General features: G+C 42.0%; 1 protein-coding gene across 1 annotated transcript in view; it reads left to right on the forward strand.

Moving 5' to 3' along the window:
- Positions 1 to 1,002: 1,002 nt before the first annotated feature.
- The window catches only part of PLXNA4 (plexin A4), a 925,294-nt gene continuing 906,418 nt past the window's right edge, over positions 1,003 to 19,878 (forward strand). The window contains exon 1 of the mRNA XM_089676880.1: positions 1,003 to 1,551. The gene's annotated coding sequence lies outside the window, so the exon portion shown is untranslated. The remainder of the gene's footprint in view (positions 1,552 to 19,878) is intronic.

A 19,878-nucleotide genomic window follows, 5' to 3' on the forward strand; every position in this document is an offset into this window, starting at 1 on the left:
GTGATATAGCCAGGTTGCCGATGTCTTTGGAGGCATGATAACGGTTTGGGTGATATAGCCAGGTTGGCGATGTCTTTGGAGGCGTGAGAATGGTTTGGGTGATATAGCTAGCTTGGCGATGTCTTTGGAGGCGTGAGAACGGTTTGGGTGATATAGCTAGCTTGGCGATGTCTTTGGAGGCGTGAGAACGGTTTGGGTGATATAGACAGCTTGGTGATGTCTTTGAAGGCGTGAGAACGGTTTGGGTGACATAGCCAGGTTGGCGATGTCTTTGGAGGCGTGAGAACGGTTTGGGTGGCATAGCCAGGTTGGCGATGTCTTTGGAGGCGTGAGAACGGTTTGGGTGACATAGACAGCTTGGCGATGTCTTTGGAGGCGTGAGAACGGTTTGGGTGATATAGCCAGGTTGGCGATGTCTTTGGAGGCGTGAGAACGGTTTGGGTGACATAGCCAGGTTGGCGATGTCTTTGGAGGTATGAGAACGGTTTGGGTGATATAGCTAGGTTGCCGATGTCTTTGGAGGCATGATAACGGTTTGGGTGATATAGACAGCTTGGCGATGTCTTTGGAGGCACGGGAACGGTTTGGGTGATATAGACAGCTTGGCGATGTCTTTGGAGGCACGGGAACGGTTTGGGTGATATAGCCAGCTTGGCGATGTCTTTGGAGGCACGGGAACGGTTTGGGTGATATAGCCAGCTTGGCGATGTAGCTTGTGGCAGAGTTTTGGATGACTTTATGCAAAATGGTGCTAGTATTGTGAATTCTTTTCATCAGGCCAACAGAAGATAGTGACAGGGGGATCAGCAATCTTCCATCCACTGTCTTCCTAAACTGTTCCTTTAGAACACAGGTCCAGGAAAAAAAAAATACTAAAAGCAAACCATATGCGTCTCCTTTTCCTGAGATGTTGCCTCTGTGCTGGCAATAAAAATGTACAATTAGCCCAATCAGGCTGCAGATCGTAGATGTCACTGGTGAGTAAGGAGAGGGGGAGGACTCTGGAACACAAGCCAGGCAGCTGGAAGTTGAAGCCTCGCTAGTGTCTCTCCATCCAGCACACACACAGCATTACAGCAAACTTTGGATGGCTGGAAGGATGGAGGCTGGAAGAGCCCGGGATGTATGAAGGTGACAGCTGAGCTGACAACACCTGGCCTGGACGACGAGGAGGAGGGATCCGTCCACCTGGCACAGCCCGGTCCCCCATCATCTGATCGCTGGCTTTTTGGTATCTATTGGCTGGATCTATCGCCCCCGTTGGAAGCAGCAGAAGGCGGCGGAGGGAAGGGAAGGAGAGCAGGCGCTGGGAGCGGAGCCGCCGTCCATGCCATCCGGATAATCGGAGCGAGGGAGGGGGAGAGCTCATTGCCGCAACCGCCATCCCTCCTCTACAAAGGTGTGCTCCGAGTCTGCTGCAGAGGAGAGAAGTACCTGAGCGCCCATGTCTGGGGAGGATTAGGGGATGTGATGTTGGGAAAGGTTCCATCTGCAGCGTCAATGCGGCTGCTGCTGCTGTGAAGGAAGGGGGAGAAGGAGCTCATCTCCCAGGTAAGATCTGATGGGGGGGAGAGGAGTGCCACTATCGGATTCCTACCATCTGGGGGGTGAGGAGATGACTGGCAGGTGCTGGCACCTTCTCTGCATGATGTTCTGTGCCAAGGGGGGAGGCAGCTCCACCTGCTCCCTCCCCTGGCCATGCATGGGCACCTGAGATCTCCTCTCCGCTCCTTCTCTCTGCCATGGCATGGCTGGTATTATGGGGGTTCAGATCGCTGGAGTTAGAGGAGCAGGATTGTGGTATGACAGGGGCCCCCACAACGTGCGGTCTGCTGAGGGTCCTGTGCTGAGCACATTTATATCTTCTTATCATCATCGGATATTATAGGGCCAGTCCATACCAGCAGCCATCTCCATGTCCTTCACTAGATGCATGTCTGAGGGGCCAATGACAAGACACAGGCAAGGGCACATGAAGTGGGAGCATTAGAGCCATCATGGCTACATCAGAGCTACAGAATCACTGTGGTGGGATTATACTGGAGGATACCGACCCCAAGGAGCTAATAGGAGTATAGGATGACTGATGAGTGTTCTGTGGGGGAGAGCCCAGCCTGCTCCTCACTGCAGGGGGTACAAACCCAGCGGATCCTATGTGGCACCTGAGCTTTATACACTGCCCATGGAACCTGGGACAACAGTCATAATGCTGCACATGGAACCTGGGGCACCAGTCATCCTAATACTGCACATGGAACCTGGGGCACCAGTCATCCTAATACTGCACATGGAACCTGGGGCACCAGTCATAATACTGCACATTGAACCTGGGGCACCAGTCATCATAATACTGCACATTGAACCTGGGGCACCAGTCATAATACTGCACATGGAACCTGGGGCACCAGTCATCCTAATACTGCACATGGAACCTGGGGCACCAGTCATAATACTGCACATTGAACCTGGGGCACCAGTCATAATACTGCACATTGAACCTGGGGCACCAGTCATAATACTGCACATTGAACCTGGGGCACCAGTCATAATACTGCACATGGAACCTGGGGCACCAGTCATCATAATACTGCACATGGAACTTGGGGCACCAGTCATAATACTGCACATGGAACCTGGGGCACCAGTCATAATACTGCACATGGAACCTGGGGCACCAGTCATCATAATACTGCACATGGAACTTGGGGCACCAGTCATAATACTGCACATGGAACCTGGGGCACCAGTCATAATACTGCACATTGAACCTGGGGCACCAGTCATAATACTGCACATGGAACCTGGGGCACCAGTCATCATAATACTGCACATGGAACCTGGGGCACCAGTCAGAATACTGCACATGGAACCTGGGGCACCTAGATTATATACATTGCCTGTGGCACATGAGGCGCCAGTGATAATACTGCTCATGGCACCTGGAACACTAGTTATATGCACTCTCCATAGAACCTGGGGCACCAAGATTATATACACTGCCCATGGAACCTGAGGCACCAGTAATAATACTGCACATGGAACCTAGGGCACCAGATATATACACTGACATGGAACATAGGGTACCTAGATTATATACACTGCCCATGGAATATGGGACACCAGTGATAATTTTGTTAATGGCACCTGGGGCACCATTTATATGCACTTCCCATGGAACCTGGGACACCAGGTTTGAACACAGTTATATACTCTGCCCATGGGACTTGGAGCATCAGTTTTGTACAATATCCATGAAACCCAGGTCATCAGTTATATACACTGTCCATGGAACCTAGGGCACCAGTTATATACACTGCCTATGGAACCTAGGGCACCAGTTATATACACTGCCCATGGAACCTAGGGCACCAGTTATAAACACTGCCCATGGAACCTAGGGCACCAGTTATATACACTGCCCATGGAACCTAGGGCATCAGTTATGTACACTGCCCATGGAACCTAGGGGACCTGAATTATATACACTGCCCATGAAAGCTTGGGCACAGGTTATATACTCTGCCCATGGAACGTGGGGCACCAGTTATATACTTTGTCCATGGAACCTGGGGCACCAGTTACATACAATCCCCATAGAACCTAGGACATCAGTTATATACACCACTTGAACCTGGAGCAACAGATATATATTCCATTGAACCTGGAGTTATATACACTGCCTATGGGATCTGGGGCACAAGAGTTATTGACACAGCCAAAAGAATCCAGGGCACCAGTTATATACTTTTCTTATGGAAGTTGGAGCACCAGAGCTTCATAAATGTCCATGGAACCTGGGGCATCGGTTATATACACTGCCCATGGGATCTGGGGCATCGGTTATATACACTGCCCATGGGACCTGGGGCATCGGTTATATACACTGCCCATGGAACCTGGGCATCGGTTATATACACTGCCCATGGGACCTGGGGCATCGGTTATATACACTGCCCATGGGATCTGGGGCATCGGTTATATACACTGCCCATGGGACCTGGGGCATCGGTTATATACACTGCCCATGGAACCTGGGCATCGGTTATATACACTGCCCATGGGACCTGGGGCATCGGTTATACACACTGCCCATGGGATCTGGGGCATCGGTTATATACACTTCCCATGGAACCTGGGGCATCGGTTATATACACTGCCCATGGGACCTGGGGCATCGGTTATATACACTGCCCATGGGACCTGGGGCATCGGTTATATACACTGCCCATGGGACCTGGGGCATCGGTTATATACACTGCCCATGGGACCTGGGGCATCGGTTATATACACTGCGCATGGGACCTGGGGCATCGGTTATATACACTGCCCATGGGATCTGGGGCATTGGTTATATACACTGCCCATGGGATCTGGGGCATCAGTTATATACACTTCCCATGGGACCTGGAGCACCAGAATTCTGCACACTGCCCGTGGACCTGAATATTTATTATTAGTCTAAATGTGTCTAGAACAGGCTGAGTATCTCTGTGCAGAGGCTAGCAGGGACCGCTCACACATGACTTCCATCCAGAGCAGGGATGTAGGATGATCTCTCTTTTACAATGTTACAGCATATACAGCCGATTGTATAGAAACATCATTTGCAGGCTATCTCAAGGCAGAAAAGTCAATTTACATCTCAGATCTGCATAGGGTAAAGATTGAACTTGGATGGTCAGTATAGGCAGACCTTAGACCCCCTAAGCCTGTCTGTGTATTAATATTTGCTATTAGGATAGGGAACAACATGTAATATCTTAATTCTATACTATTGGAAGACTTGCATGTTGCAAAGGGATCCAGAAATGCATTTTACAGGCAAAAATGCAAAACCTTAGCCTATTTTCACTCAACTTTCACAGAAGATTCATTAATTTTCCATTAAAGGTTTCATTAAAAAATGGAAGAAGGTTCGCTGAAAACATTGGCGTACAGCTCTGCCATTGGTGTATATACCTATACATATGTACAGAAACAAAAAAAAGTATATCTGAGAGTAATGTGTATATATATATATATATATATATATATATATATATATATATATATATACATTTTCAGTGACCTAGCTTACTGAGTTGGCAGATTTGGCTACAAGACAGTGTTTGAAATGAATGTAGTGGTTGAGCCTTAGGTTATAGCTTGTGTACATAGGCTGAGATACAGTGCAGGATCCATTATTCTGCTGCTATAGGATTCTGGTAGGTCTGTTCATTGTGAAATTATAGAGAACTGCTGCATGTGGAAGAGCACATTTCCTGATCTCTGTTTTACTGCAGCGTGCTCATTGAATGTGGGCTATGGACAATGTATTGCTGCTTTTCAAACATCCCACAGATCTGTGCCCAGTAAACCACCCTTCTGCTGCAATGGATCCCTTACAGCTTCATTAAACCCTTCTCTTCACTAAACCCACTAAGCGTGTATAGGTGATGTGTCCTTATCCATTTGAAGTGTGGCACTACGTCCTCCTTTTGCACTGATTTCTGTCCAGATTTTCCTGATGACAGATCATTGATCGACATCTGAAGTCTATAGAATAGAACTCATTACAGTGAGTATAGGTTCCCACTCTGTGCATGTTCCCTCCATGTCAGTAGATGTATGACATTTGAATTATAGAGGATGTATTTGAATTATGATGACAGTAAAAGGTCTTCTCAAGTGTCGGTGGCACACAGATGTGTTTTGCTGAGATTTTGGCATTTTACTGCTCTCCCTTTCTAAATGAAGCTTTGGCTCTTCCACTCAGCTGATGTTTTATAGATAAGCATGGTTGCTGTGTTGAGCAGGCATCCTCTTTTTAAGGTTAGTTCAATTTACACTTAGAATGATGTGTTTAAAGGCTTTAAGGCTGTGCTAGGGTGTTAGCAGGGTGTTTCTGCAGTGGAACCCTCAAAGCCAATAACCTCTCAGCATTCGAGTCGAACCTGGCATAAATTATTGCAGAAATGTAATGGAGAGGTTTAAGCGGTACAGATGTGCCTGTTTGTCAGTAAGTGCTTGCCTAATAGATTGCCTTCGCCTTTCGGTGGTGTAGAACCTACGTTTGCACCCTAAGACATGCATCAGTAGCTCCTCAGCCTCGCAATTTATAGAATGTATGGTTGGTGGACTTTACTGGAAGAGATGGGAAGCCTTATTTGAGAAGCGGATGCTATGAAATCACTGCACCAGATGTCTTTTGTGCGGTAGGGAGCACAGCAATTATTATAGGGGGCAGTTCATCTCTTGGAATACTCTGATTAGAGAAAATAAGCTGCATGTTGACATCCTTCATTTAATACTTTTTATATACTGTAAATATTTTTTATGTTGTTACATTCAAAGATGTATTATTTATAAATATATAACGTGCTCAGTAATTCAGTTGCCAGCTATATAAAGGAAAAGCTTGTACATATCCAAAAAGGTTAAAAAGGATGTGCAGAGTGCATTAACCCATAGTAGTCAACACGTCATCTACTGTCCATTGATGAGCCTTTTAATAACTGGTTACTATTGGTAACCTTACATCCCTATTCCTCAGACTACTACACGTGCACCCACTACAATCGATAGTTGCCAATAAATATTTCAGACAGAAAATCGTAACTAGAAGAAATTTCTAAAACGTCATGTGTGCCAGCATGTGATCCTCAAGGTTTTAAATTTTAAGAATGTAACTTTCAAAGTCTGGCTTTAGAAAGGTTTATAAATTGCTGAATGGTGAAAACTGGTTTATTTTACTACTTTAGTATAAGCTACATAATTGCTATCATATGAGCCATTGACATCAGAAAGGAAATAAAAAGAAAAGTAATACATCAGAGTCGTAGCGTTCCACATTCTGATGAGCAGAGCACAATGGGTATCTAGTTTGCTCTGCTGCAGTTTAGTGGAGCATGCTTGTTCCGTATATTGTGTAGTATTATGGCCACTAGGACTGCAGTAAAATGCTTTGATATTTTAAACAAAGACTTAAGGTACTGCAACAAATGCTGTGTGGACTGCTTAACAATATTGATCAGTATGGGCTACTCTGCTATCTACAGTTACCTAAGGCTAGATTGATCCTCTGCAGCCCACTGGAGCTCACACTCAACCTGTCATTCTGGCATCTGCAAGAAGTGCTGGATCACTGGTCTGAGATTGCCTATTTCTGTACAAAATAGGGGTTTAATGCACCAGGAACACTAGTCTGAAGAGCAATAGGTACAGTAGGCATGTGTCTAGCTTTCTTGAAGCCCATAAATCAAACCTGTACTCAATTAAAACCAATGAATTAACACAGTTACTGTATAGCAGGCAACAATGTGCCTGCTTTTAGCATCAAAGCACCATCTGGCTCCCCAATGTGCTGCTGCAGTCTTGTGAAAAACCTGGTGAGTCCAGGTATGGAGCATACTAGTATGCTTCCTCTACCTCCCATAATGCAGCACTTGGTGCCTAAGTGGCCATTCATTGATTTAATTGATTTTAGCTGAGTACAGGTTTTAAAGTACACTTCATCTTCAGTCTTGGAATATTGAATATGGATTACAATGGGATTGAGGTTGTAGCTTTAAACAAGGTTTAGCAGGCTTTAGCAAGCATTTAGTTTTAAGCTTGCTTAAAGCTACAGCTAGAACTTCTAATAAGATCTGTTTTCATCACTTCTGGATACAAAGGGTGCTTTATGGGCTTCAAGGAAGCTTCTTGACATTTTTGATGACAAGCATTCTCAAGCTAAACTCTGGACTGGTCCTAAAGGATAGTATGTAAATGTGTTGATCTCTGTATATGACTGAGAGGCAGACAATGTCATAGTTGTCCCAGGGGGATGGGGGGGGGGGCTTTGCCTTTTCTTATAACTACAGCTACTGGAGTTTATGAGAGGATAAACCTAATGAACTATGTCTTTCTTCAACCTAGTCAGCCATGTGCAGCAGGTAGTAAATTTTTTATTTATGTTTTGCAAGTGGTCATGTCACTTTTATCACACAATTCATTTTGAGGGAATCATAATATACCTTCTAAGAAGAATTGTGTACTTCAACTAGACAGCAAAAATATTTGAAGCAGCGCAGACTGGCTGTCTGGTAAATTTGGCAAAATTCCTGAAAGACTTTGGGGGAGATTTACAAAAACTGAAGCACTCCAAATCTGGGGCAGCTGTGCATGGTAGCCAATCAATTTCTAACTTCAGCTTGTTCAGTTAAGCTGTAACAATAAAACCTGGAAGCTGATTGGTTTGTATGCTGAGCTGCACCAGATTTTGCACTTTTCAGTTTTAGTAAATCTCCCCTACGTATAAACTCATGTAGATTACTCAATATCAATCAATATCAGTTTCTTTTCATAAAATACCATTTACTACTACCTATACCTTATTCTACACTTAGAACTCAGTACGGGCATCAGTAGAGCCGGTGCTGCGTTTAATGCTCAATGCAACACTGGTGGTATGGGATACTTCTTCCAATATATGCTTTATATATCTTCATGGTAGGAACTGTAATCCTAATTGCTATATTAAGTAGATGGAGTGTGAGCAAGGTGCTGCCTAACACACCTACACACACTACCTACTATAGATAGAACATTTATGTAAAGGCAAACACACATATTACCTTCTGGGCACATGTAAAAAGAACAGCAACAAACACTATTTTAGTGTTAACACATCATATTTCATGTTCATTTCATTAACTTATGCAATAAAATTGGCTTCATCTGCGTGTGTGCGCAATAGGTCATAGGGTCATTTAACAGGATAATGGAAAGCCTGCCTTGTAAATGTTTATTGCATTCTAATGTAGTATATTACATTAGTACTGGATCTCAGCAGGCAATCTTTTTTGTAATAAGCATACCTTTTGGTTTTTCAGGTGACAGTTTATTGAGATGGAGGATATAGAGGTAGCTGATAAACAACATGTCAGATCAATCAGAGGCATAAGCATAGCATTGACTACAGATTTGTAGCTAGCGCCATTATTTACAATATCAGGTGACCTATAGTGAAGGCCTCTTACCACTGTAATGGCTGACTGAGGTTTGCCTTTAATAATACGCTTGCATTAAAAGGAAACCAGTAATGAGAGTATATGGAGACTACCATTGCTGACCCTTTCTTCTAAAAATTCTGGTTACCTGCCTGTCATGCTGATCTAATGGCTTCAATACTTTAAGAGGTGCTGACCTGGAACAATTATGCAGAGCGTTCTGACTTTCTAATTCACATACTTGTTCCAGGTCAGTGACTTAGAAGGAGGTCAGCAATGGCTTCCCTGTATTTTTCTCATTGCGGATTATTTTTAATGACAAGATGCAAAGAGTGATGGTACTCCTTAACCCATAGATACTGATTGCAGATCAGTCTTCATTAGAGAAAGCATAAAAAATGTATTCTAGTTGCCACAAGTAGATTTATCCTGGAAATGCAGAGTTTAAGGGGTGGTAAATGGTGGTGCTGCTTGTCACCAAGGAGGCCCAAGAAAGGTTAGAATTTTCCTTGCTCAGTTTTTGAAGGAGCTTCCTTCTAAAATGGAACGGAAAATGGGAAGGGGTGGTGTACAGTAAATACCATAGCAGCAAACCCTTAAGAAAGTTCATATACACTATCTTACAAATGTGGCCTGTAGGCCAAGGCTTCTGTTCTTCTGGGCACTGTGAGAGGGTTTGAGTGTAATCATTTATGTTGAGTTCCAATGGGCAGATGAATTTCATAACATTTCTTGCTATCTACCATTTTTACATGTATGATAACATTCATTAATTAATTTTCCAGGTCAAATTAAATCTGACTTGTAATTCTGAGACTCTGTGTGTCACATAGCAAAGGTCCAAATATCACTGTCAGCTTCATTTGCTTGACATTAAAAAAAATGTCAAGCAATGAAATGGTTTTAGGTCAATTTTGCTTTACATTTTTTAAGTAAGTCTGAAAAATGTTATATATTTTTACTATTTATATTTCTTACACTTTCATACAAAATTTGATATAGGGTACCCCCATGACACTGATGTCCCATAGTCTTATACAAAAGAGAAATGTAACTGTTTTCTTTCAGACTCTCCATCTCTATAATTACAACTACCCTATTGTGTCTTTTATTTTTTTAAGTTTGTAAGTTTTTTAACTGTTTTTATATATTTCTACTATTAATATATCTTACTTTTCCAAGATAAATGTAATACAGGGTACCCCCATGACACCGATGTCCCATAATCCTATACGAAAGAGAACTGTTGCTGTTTTCTTTCAGACTCTCTATCTCTGTAATTATAACTGCCATGTCGGGACAGAGCAGGTAGGGAACAGGAATGAATCAATGCACTGACTAGTTTTGTGTTTGGAAAGGAGAGCTTGAGATCTGTAAACAACAGGCTTTTTATAGCAAAGCAGTTGAAGGAAAACTGTACTGAGGGAAATATTGAGGTTCCCATTTCTGTCTTCTTTATGAAGTTGATAGTTTCCTGGATATCATGCTGATTCAGTGGATTTGGTGCTTTGTAATTCACTGACCCTGAACAAGTATGAAGAGTTCTGACTTGATTGCATGCTTGTTCCAGGCAGTGTCCCAACGTGTAGAAGCCAAGCAAATAGGAGGAGGTCAACAATGGCAGCCCCCATACCTCTTTTTGTATACTACCTGCATGTCCTGATCCTTCACATAGAATAGTGTTTAAAGGAACATTATCATATGTAGACAGTTATGTAACAGTGGCAGGTTTTACAATTGGTGCTACAGGGGAAATCTGAAACGTGTCATACAGATTGAGAGGCTTTCAGAAGCACTGGATGCAAATTTCTTGAGACTAAGAAACTTCTTTAATTCCTTCTGGACATAGCATATATCACAGACTGTATACTGGTAATTTACAGCTCTCAAACTAATATAATAGAAAAGCCATATACAGCATAAATTATAAATGCATGCTCTTGGGCTAGCTTTTTGAACTGCTGATGTTATGCATTAGAGGTTGCAATAATTTTCAGTAATGTATGGTGAAAAGCATGGTAAGGCCACATCAGCCCCATGGGATACTATGTATAGAGTCATTACATTTTAAATAAACTGACACTGTAAGTGACCTGATAGAGAAAATAGGGGAATTACGTGGGTTGCTTTAAGAGGGCTTGCAAATTTTCTTTTTTCAGTTATAACAGCAGTAGGGAAGCCTAAATGGCCACATGTTACAGCAAGAAGTCAATAACACATTTTACACTGTTTAATTATTCAACACCAACTACATAACTTTTCTTCAAACTGATACTAATTTTCAGGAGAGAAAATAGAAATACTTTGCTTCACTATCTACTTATACCAGACTTTCTGAACCAGGTTTCCGTAGAACACTAGGGTTCCTCCAGAGGTTGCTGGGGGTTCCTTGAGCTATAAGCAGTTTCTGCATCATATATATCTAACCACAGACAACAATGATCTTTTTGGCTGTAAGGGGAACATTTGAATTTTGCCATTTTAATAAAACAGGGCTGATTCCACCTGACCAGGTCATTTAAAACAAGTACATTAATATTCTTAGTTGCGGTAGCCTTCTGACAAATGCAGAATTGTCATTCCTGGACTACCGACTTTACAAAAAGGTACTCTGATGCGAAAGAGGATAACTGCAGAGAGAGACCACAGACTGGCAAGGCAGATATATGCTCTACCCTAGTTTATCCCATTGCTAACATTGTCATAATTCACATGTCAAAGTGAGCAGCTCAGTGTAATGTGCAGCCTGGAGTCAGAGAGCTCTGTTTAATGGGCTCATTACAAAACAATGGAGGGAAGTGTATTCAGTACTGTATTATTTCCAACAGCCCTTTTCAGCCAATTTATTCAGGATCGGAAGATGGAAAACTTTTTATTAGGTGGCTTTATTTAAATGCTTGTTGCTGGGACATTCTAAAATTTATCATTAGGCATTGTTTCCTTCAAGTATTGCCTGGAACTGTGTCAAACATCCTATAAGAACTGCATCTTTTACACAGCTCCCAAATTAGAATATCATGGCTGACCTCAAGTGCTCTGACTTGCTGCTGTTACTTAAAGACAAATTAATGAGGAACACAAGCGGAAAAAAATGCTTGTGTTGACACAGTTGTTTTAATTTACTGTTATGAACATGAACAATCTTTTCTTATTAAACTATGTCCTAAAAACAATATGGTAGTGGTAACTCTGAGTGTTATCAGCAAATCTACAAGATGTATAGTAATCTATTTTAGAAATGTGTTTAAATTTAACTGATCGGTGTTTTAATAAAAACCACAGTTGTGGTTGAAGGTACTGATAGAGATTACAGTTGCAGACTGATGAAGTGACAATTTCACATCTCTAGGAGGGCCATGACCTGTCAGGTAGCTGCTGGCAGGGTACAGTTAATTGGACAAGTTAGAAAACCTGTCCTGATTGCTACTGTTCCTTCTCTGATAACCTGGCACTAGGTTCCTGCTTGCGGCTACCCAACCCTTCCTTCTCCAGTCACATAAACTTGTAGTGCTGGCAGGGATGTCTGCAGACAACTTGCCTTTGGGAGGTTGAATATTGCATGCATGAGTAACTGTCCTCACAAGTCTATGGGCAACTTTATAATTCTTTTCAGTATGTAAGGAAAATAAGAGTTCTCTGCTAGAGCTAAGGCTGTCAGGAGTACAAGATGGCCAAAGAAATGACCTTTTCCAAGGCATTTCGTCCAATAAGAATTTAACTTTTAAAAGCAGGTTTTGAAATCTTTCTTAAGTTAGTAATCAGCCCAATAAGAGCTTATTTGTGGTTGGTTGCTGCATGTTATTGCTAATCTTTTTTTTTTATCACATGCTAATAGGAAGAAATCTTTGTGTCGGTATGAGCTATAGATGTTCTCATTCTTTGAAGAAGGGAATTCGTTATTTTGGTGTACTACACTGCTTTCAACATACACTTTTATGAACATAGAGATGTGATTCCCAACTTTTTTTCAGCTTATGTACCCCATTGGAAGCCCTTTTTTTTAAATTGTAAACCTTGGCAGCCCATTTCCATAAATTGTACTTTTCATTTTAGCAAACTGTTTGTAAATAGTATGATTGCTTTTAATTAAAATGTATATGTTGTAACTAAATAAATGGCCCAATAAAATGGAATGTTTAGGTAAAGTAATGCCTTGAATCACTGCCTTGAAGGGTACCTAGCACCTAGGCTTTGACAGGCACTGGGCAGAATGATGCATGGGCAACACAGTGGCTAAGTGGTTAGCACTACAGCCTTGCAGTAGGGTTGTCAGTTCAAATCCCAACCATGGAACTACCTGCATAGAGTCGTCATAGCTCTCTCTGTTCCTGTGTGTGTTTCCTTCAGGTACTCCGATTTCCTCCAACATTTCAAAGACCTACTGGTAGGTTAATTGGCTCTTGTATGTGTACAGTGTATGTATGAATGGGACTGAGGGACTGTAGATTGTAAACTACTTGAGGGTGGGGACTGATGTGAATATACTGTATATTTAAAGCATTGTGTAAAGTGACAGCTCTATATACAGTAGGTTCATGGAATAAATAAGTGTGGCAGTACGGTGGTGTGTCATAGAAGGCGATGGGCATCCAGGCATTATGAGGCCTTGTTGCGTGGGCTACCCCTGAGCCCTGCAGTGTATCAGAACATATTTTGTAGAGTGCTGCACTGGACAATGAAGTCCCAGCGTTTGGGCAGGATGCTCCTGACTCAAGGGGAGAGGTGGCATTTGCAGAGTGCTTGGCAGGGTAGTGTGCTATGACTGCTATCATTGGGAGGTTCTTGAAGTGGAACTTCACTCTCTCAATCAACATTGACTATTTTTAATCCTTATGCTGCTAGCATTATTAAATTGATAGGGAAGTATATCATGTTTACTTCTTAAACTTTTTTTTACATTTCTTTAGTTACTTCCTGGTTTCCACGCCTAGGCAAATTATATCATGCATCTCAGGTGCCTTTAGGAGGGGAAGAGGGGTTTTCTCAGCTAAGCACACCCTCCTGCCTGTATGCTTGAGCTAAGGGAAGATGGATTTCAGGAAGTAAATGCTACATGAATCATCTGCCCTTACTCAAGATGGCCTCAGCGAGAAATGTTAGGGGGAGCTTTTCAAAATGATTTCTCAGCAAAATCAACAATGGAGACATGGATAGATGTATGAGTTTGCATTAAAAATTAAAAACAGATTAAATTACATTTTTGGTTGGTGGTGCTTAGATACAGTGTAGTTCCGCTTTAAGGAAGAGAAGGTTCAATCAGATCACTCTGTTCCTCCTGCCTGCTGATTCTTGCTGAAAATTGCCTCTACAATTAAGTCCCGAAAAGGGTGAAACGTGACTGAGGAGTTCTCTACAAGAGGAGAACTGGAGCTAGCTGAAGCCATCTTTTACTCATTTCATTCACATTAATGCAACTATGTGCAGACAACCACTGATTTGCTAAAGTATACTAGAGACTGACAAGTATACTAGCGCCTGACATGCTGATTCGACTGACACAGGTTTGGGGGGCATTTGAGCTGTGCTGTTTTCTTTGTTTTGGGCTACACATGATCTGCAACTTATTGTTGAACCCTTAATTCCAGGATCAGCAGGGTTCAGAACAATGTTAAAGTTGAACATATAAAGACACACATCATTAAATGGAATTTGATCTGTATCAGCCTCCTGAAGTGCCCGTTAACCTATGAGAAGAAGAAGCAGCAGCATAACAAACCAATCAGATCAAGTGATGACAAGAAGCATGCTGATAGGAAGAGAAAGCAGAGGGACTAGGGGGTGATCTCATTTCTGTGCTGCGAAGAAGAATGTCACCAGCACACCATGGACCTCCAAACTGGGTCCAAAGCTTTATTAAGCGATTACATTGTTACAGCAAGAGCAACGTTTCAGATCGCCACATGCCTGATGAAGGGGCCCTGCAAGGCTCCAAAACGTTGCTCTTGCTGTAACAATGTGATCACTTTATAAAGCTTTGGACCCAGTTTGGAGGTCCACGCTGTGCTGGTGACATTCTTCTTCCCTGACTACTCTCGGTTGCAGCTGATGGTCGCTGCAGCACCCACTTACTTACACAGCCAACTTCAAACGCAGGGACGTGTGCATTGGGATTGTGCATTCCATTTCTGTGCTGATTATCCTTTACCTGTCCAGTCACAGGCTAGGTGACCTGGGCTCAGAGGAAGTGGGTTGAGTTATGCTTACCTTTAGATTTAAGTCATCTAGCTGCAGAAAAGCAGTACTGCAATTAGAAATGTCTGGATTGAAGGTGAATATTGCAGGACAACCTGTTTTGTATCTTTTAATGGGCTATTCATTTATATTCTGTTATTTTGGCTGGAGGTCTGCTTTGAAGATGCCTGGAACTGTATAACCCATCTCATCATATTATTATGTATATGTGTACAACTTGTCAGTAATAATTGTGTGTAGTTACTTTTACTCTTGTCCTCCACTGACACACATCTACCCCGTAGCACTCTCTCGGCCACAAACATACGCACTCGTTGCCCTAAGCTCCTTGACACTGCTGTGCTACCATATCACAGATTTTTACATGAATTCCTTGGTTGAACTCACTAAGAGCAGATTATTCCATATATATATTTCACAAACTAATTTATCATCCTTCCCACAGCTAAAATAATCTAATAGGCGAGCAACGAGATATTTTATTGTAGAAGGGACTAACGACGTCCCACCAGCTGGCTAAGCCTGTTGGTTAACATCAAAGGAGACAGGAGCTGTGAGCGCACATTGGTCATTTTAAATACCCTTTTATTCCATTATACAAAGCTTTAAATCTGAAATCTGCAGTTTAGGAATATAAATTTAGTGGCAGCTGTTTCTCTTTTGCAAAGTTTGCATATGTGAATTTTAAAATGAGTTGATAAAATTGTTATTTGCATACCATGGGCACAGATCAGCCATTTACATTTAATGGGGAGAGTTCTAAAAGTAATAAAAATAATCTGATCTTTGTTAAGGCCCAGATACTTCTTCAATAAAATGTACTCAGGACATCATACAGTATGATCCATCCCTCTCAGAAAACGGCATTATTGTGGTTTAGGTGGTAAAAGGCAAAGGACAGTGTCAGGGCTGGTTCACATAAATGCGGTTTCTGAAGTATTCTCACATAATTGTAGGAACAGACCTGGCAATACTGCACTGCTGCACATGACATGCACTTTTTCTGTGCAGTAGTGTCAAATACAAGCACCCATGTAGGAACTCTTAGATTGTAAGCTCTAAGGGGCAGGGTCCTCCTAAACTTCTTGTATTGAACTGTATTGTTCCTGTATTGTCTCCCTTTATATTGTAAAGCGCTGAGCAAACTGTTGGCGCTATATAAAACCTGTATAATAATAATAACTGTTAGATGCAACAACCTAAAGGCAGGTACAGTACTTTTCTCATTAAAATGCAGCTTTTCTTGCCTCTTAGGGCCCTTTCACACCAATGAGCTTAAAAATATGGTATGCATTTTGCAAAAATGCAAATTGTGTTTTTAACGCTTCTCAATGCATTTTTGGTGTTTTCTGGATTTCTGACTCCCAGCATGCACCTGTGAAACTTGAATGCACAAAGGATGCATTTGTGGTTTGTTTCCTATAGAAATCAAGAGGTGTGTTTCTGAAACAGGGCACCAAAGATGCAGCATGTAGGATTTTACAAAGTGCACTGCACCCTCAGTGCACTGGTGTGAAGAGTTCCATAGGATTTAAAGGAAAATAGTTTTATTGTGATTTTTCTTCCACTTTTTTAGCAGCAAAAACATTAGTGTGAAAGGGTCCTTACCCTAGTATGTGGTGGTACCATGTCACCATGTCATCCCCCACATTTAGTGTGATCCCATATAGCTACCAAGTGTGTTCAGAAGCTGGTGGTTTTCAAAACCCGCCAGTTTCTGCAATTAAAAGTGATTGTAAAAATCCAAACTTTACAAAAAAGTTTCTGCCCTATTCAGTGTTTTTCTCCCGATCCTCCTCCTCTTCGATCCCCCCGCCAACCTGCTGGTAACCAGCCCCACCCCCACTGAGTGCCGCTATAGCAAGCTGCTTGCTACAGGGGCAGCACTTGTGAGTACTCACTCCCGAGCTGGCTGCTTTAACACAACATAGGACATTTCACCATTGCAGTATTTCTTAAAGCTAAAGCTGAACTATACACACTTTTCTTCCAGTGATGTAATGTCTATGAGCTTAATCACTGGCCATCAAAATATTCATCTGAGTTTGATCTGAATAAGGGACCTTTGACCATCTTGATTGGCCAGGCTGTGATGACACAACTCCCGTGCATGTATAGAAATTAATTGATTCCAGAATATGCTCAGCTCAGTGTACATTGTAAAGAGGATTGTAGACAGTTAGGTAAGAATCCTCTATTTAGAAAAGACATAGTATCTCTCCTTTGAATTTTGTAGCTAAAGTTCCACTTTATGTTTGGATATAGTAGTTTTTACATAGTTGGTCCAGCTTGGACCAATGTAGATATGTATGTCCAACAGCTGTGGCACATACATATCTACATTGGTCCAGCTTGGACCAATGTAGATATGTATGTCCAACAGTTGTGGCACATACATATCTACATTGGTCCAACTTGGACCAATGTAGATATGTATGTCCAACAGCTGTGGCACATACATATCTACATTGGTCCAGCTTGGACCAATGTAGATATGTATGTCCAACAGCTGTGGCACATGCTGTGGGATACCCATGGAAGCTGCAAATCACTGTAGATGCCATAATTAACTCCAGCTTTAGTGCAGTGACCTGAGAATCATTGAAGCCATTGGATCAGTATAACAGCATTTTCAAAGAGACATCAGCCATAGCTTCCATATTCCTCTCAATATAGGCTTCCTTTAAGAAGTGGTCATTGTAATGTAATCTATCTCATTACAAACACTCATACAATATTAAGGAGATCAAACATTTAAAGGTATAGTTTTTGGAAGCTATAGGCTTACAAATGTAATATTTCCTTAGGAAACAATGCTTAGTGCTGTTATGCAAGCCTCCGCACAGCTTGTTACGTGAGAGTTCGTAGAAGGAGCATCATAAATGATTACATTGGTGATTTTATCGGCATTAAACTGTTTGTGGCGTTCAGAATGAGGGGATGCAGGGCAATGAATTAGCAATGAATCAAGTTCCAGCTGATGTAATGAGAGCAGGAGCAGTTTACTGTAAATTAAAAATATCTGGCAGGGCTGAAGGGAACATAACTCAAGTCCTGGCATTCTCATAGCCCCGGCTTCCGTTAAGTAGCTCCTCTCAAAGCAAATTGTGACACTGGTGATGATTGATCCACTCTGTTATTAGGAAATCGCCATTTATTGCTGCCGGTCCACTTTCATCATTCCACAATACAAAGAGCAGAAACCCTTTGCTTGTTTACCCACTAAGTCACACATGATTAGAATTTCAGTACACCTCAGTGGTGTGACTTAAAGGACACCAGTGCTGAGAAAAGAAAACCTACGCCTGCCAGGCTGAACACTTCATATGAAAATGCTGCTGGATACTGATCCAAAGGCTTCAATTATTAACCCAGAAAGAGTATGCACACCAGGAGTTCTGACTTTATTGGCTAATTGGGGCTTACAAAACAATATTTAGCAATGGTAGCCTCTGTACTTTCTCAGTGAAGATTTTCTTTAAAATACATCAGTAAATGAATGGAAATGTTCTCTACTTCAGGTATCTCAAGTCCACAAATAACGTTTCAATTCTCAGATATTCTCTAAGCTTTGCTGCCCTCTTCAGACATGGGTGATCAAAAAACACTTACATGAGAAAAAGACAAAAGAGGGTGCACCAGTCTTTTGCGTTAACCAAAACACAATTTATTTAGAATAATGGTCTCCAAACTGTGGCCCGTGGACCAGATGTGACTGTTTACTTGCCTTTAAACGGCTCTTGGGGCACCATTTCCTTTACAGATACCAGTGATGGGGCACAATTCCTCCCACAAACACCAACAATGGGGCACTATTCCTACCTTGAATACCAACAGTGGGCCACCATTCTTCCCACTGATACCAACAATAAAACACTAGGCACTATTCCTTCCACTAAAACCAGTGATGAGGCTTTATTTGCTCTCAATGACAGTGTGTTTTCAAAACCCACAGTCAGTCCCTCCTAAAGCCTTGAGGACAGTAAACTGTTCCTTTGTTAGAAATTTTGGAGACTTGACTTAGAAAATAAAAATAGGTCACAAATGGACATTAAAGAAAGACTCATCACAAATATCCACAAAGACAACCAGAACTTCTGTGTATACCTCCAAATGGACTGGAAAGACGCCACAAAGGTCTGCAGACACTAACGCGTTTCAAGGGTGGCACCTCTTCCACGTCTACAGACTTTTTTGGCATCTTCCCAGTCCATCTGGAGGCATGCACAGCAGTTCTGGCTGTCTTCATTGTGGTTATTTGTGACAAGCCTTTTTTAATGTCCATTTGTGAGTATAATTACCTATGTTTATCTTCTAAATAAATGGTGATTTGGTTAACGCATAAGGCTGGTGCACCCCCTTTTGTCTTTTTGCATACAGCGAGGAAAGGTTAGAACCTTTGTCGACAATTTACTGCTGTTTGCGTCCCGAAAAGGAAGGGAAGAAAAATCTATTAACTTCCTGTCTGTGTGGCAGAAAGTGGGGTGGAATTTGCCCAATGCTCAATTAGAAAAAAGAAGAACAGTGAGGATTCTGTGTCCCTATGATAAATCCCCTTCATGCCATGTTCAGGTTATGTGTCACACACAGAAAAGGAAACAAAGAAATATTTCTTTCATGGGAGCATTTAAAACCCGAAAGAAATTCTGCCCCCTTACCTACTCTATCCAAACCTGAAAAAATCACCTGGAGCTCTCCTTTAACTTTAGGGATAATG

This window comes from Staurois parvus, unplaced genomic scaffold (assembly GCF_062004578.1).
Source record: "Staurois parvus isolate SC_StPar_1 unplaced genomic scaffold, SC_StPar_1.0 ptg000175l, whole genome shotgun sequence".
NCBI lineage: Eukaryota > Metazoa > Chordata > Amphibia > Anura > Ranidae > Staurois > Staurois parvus.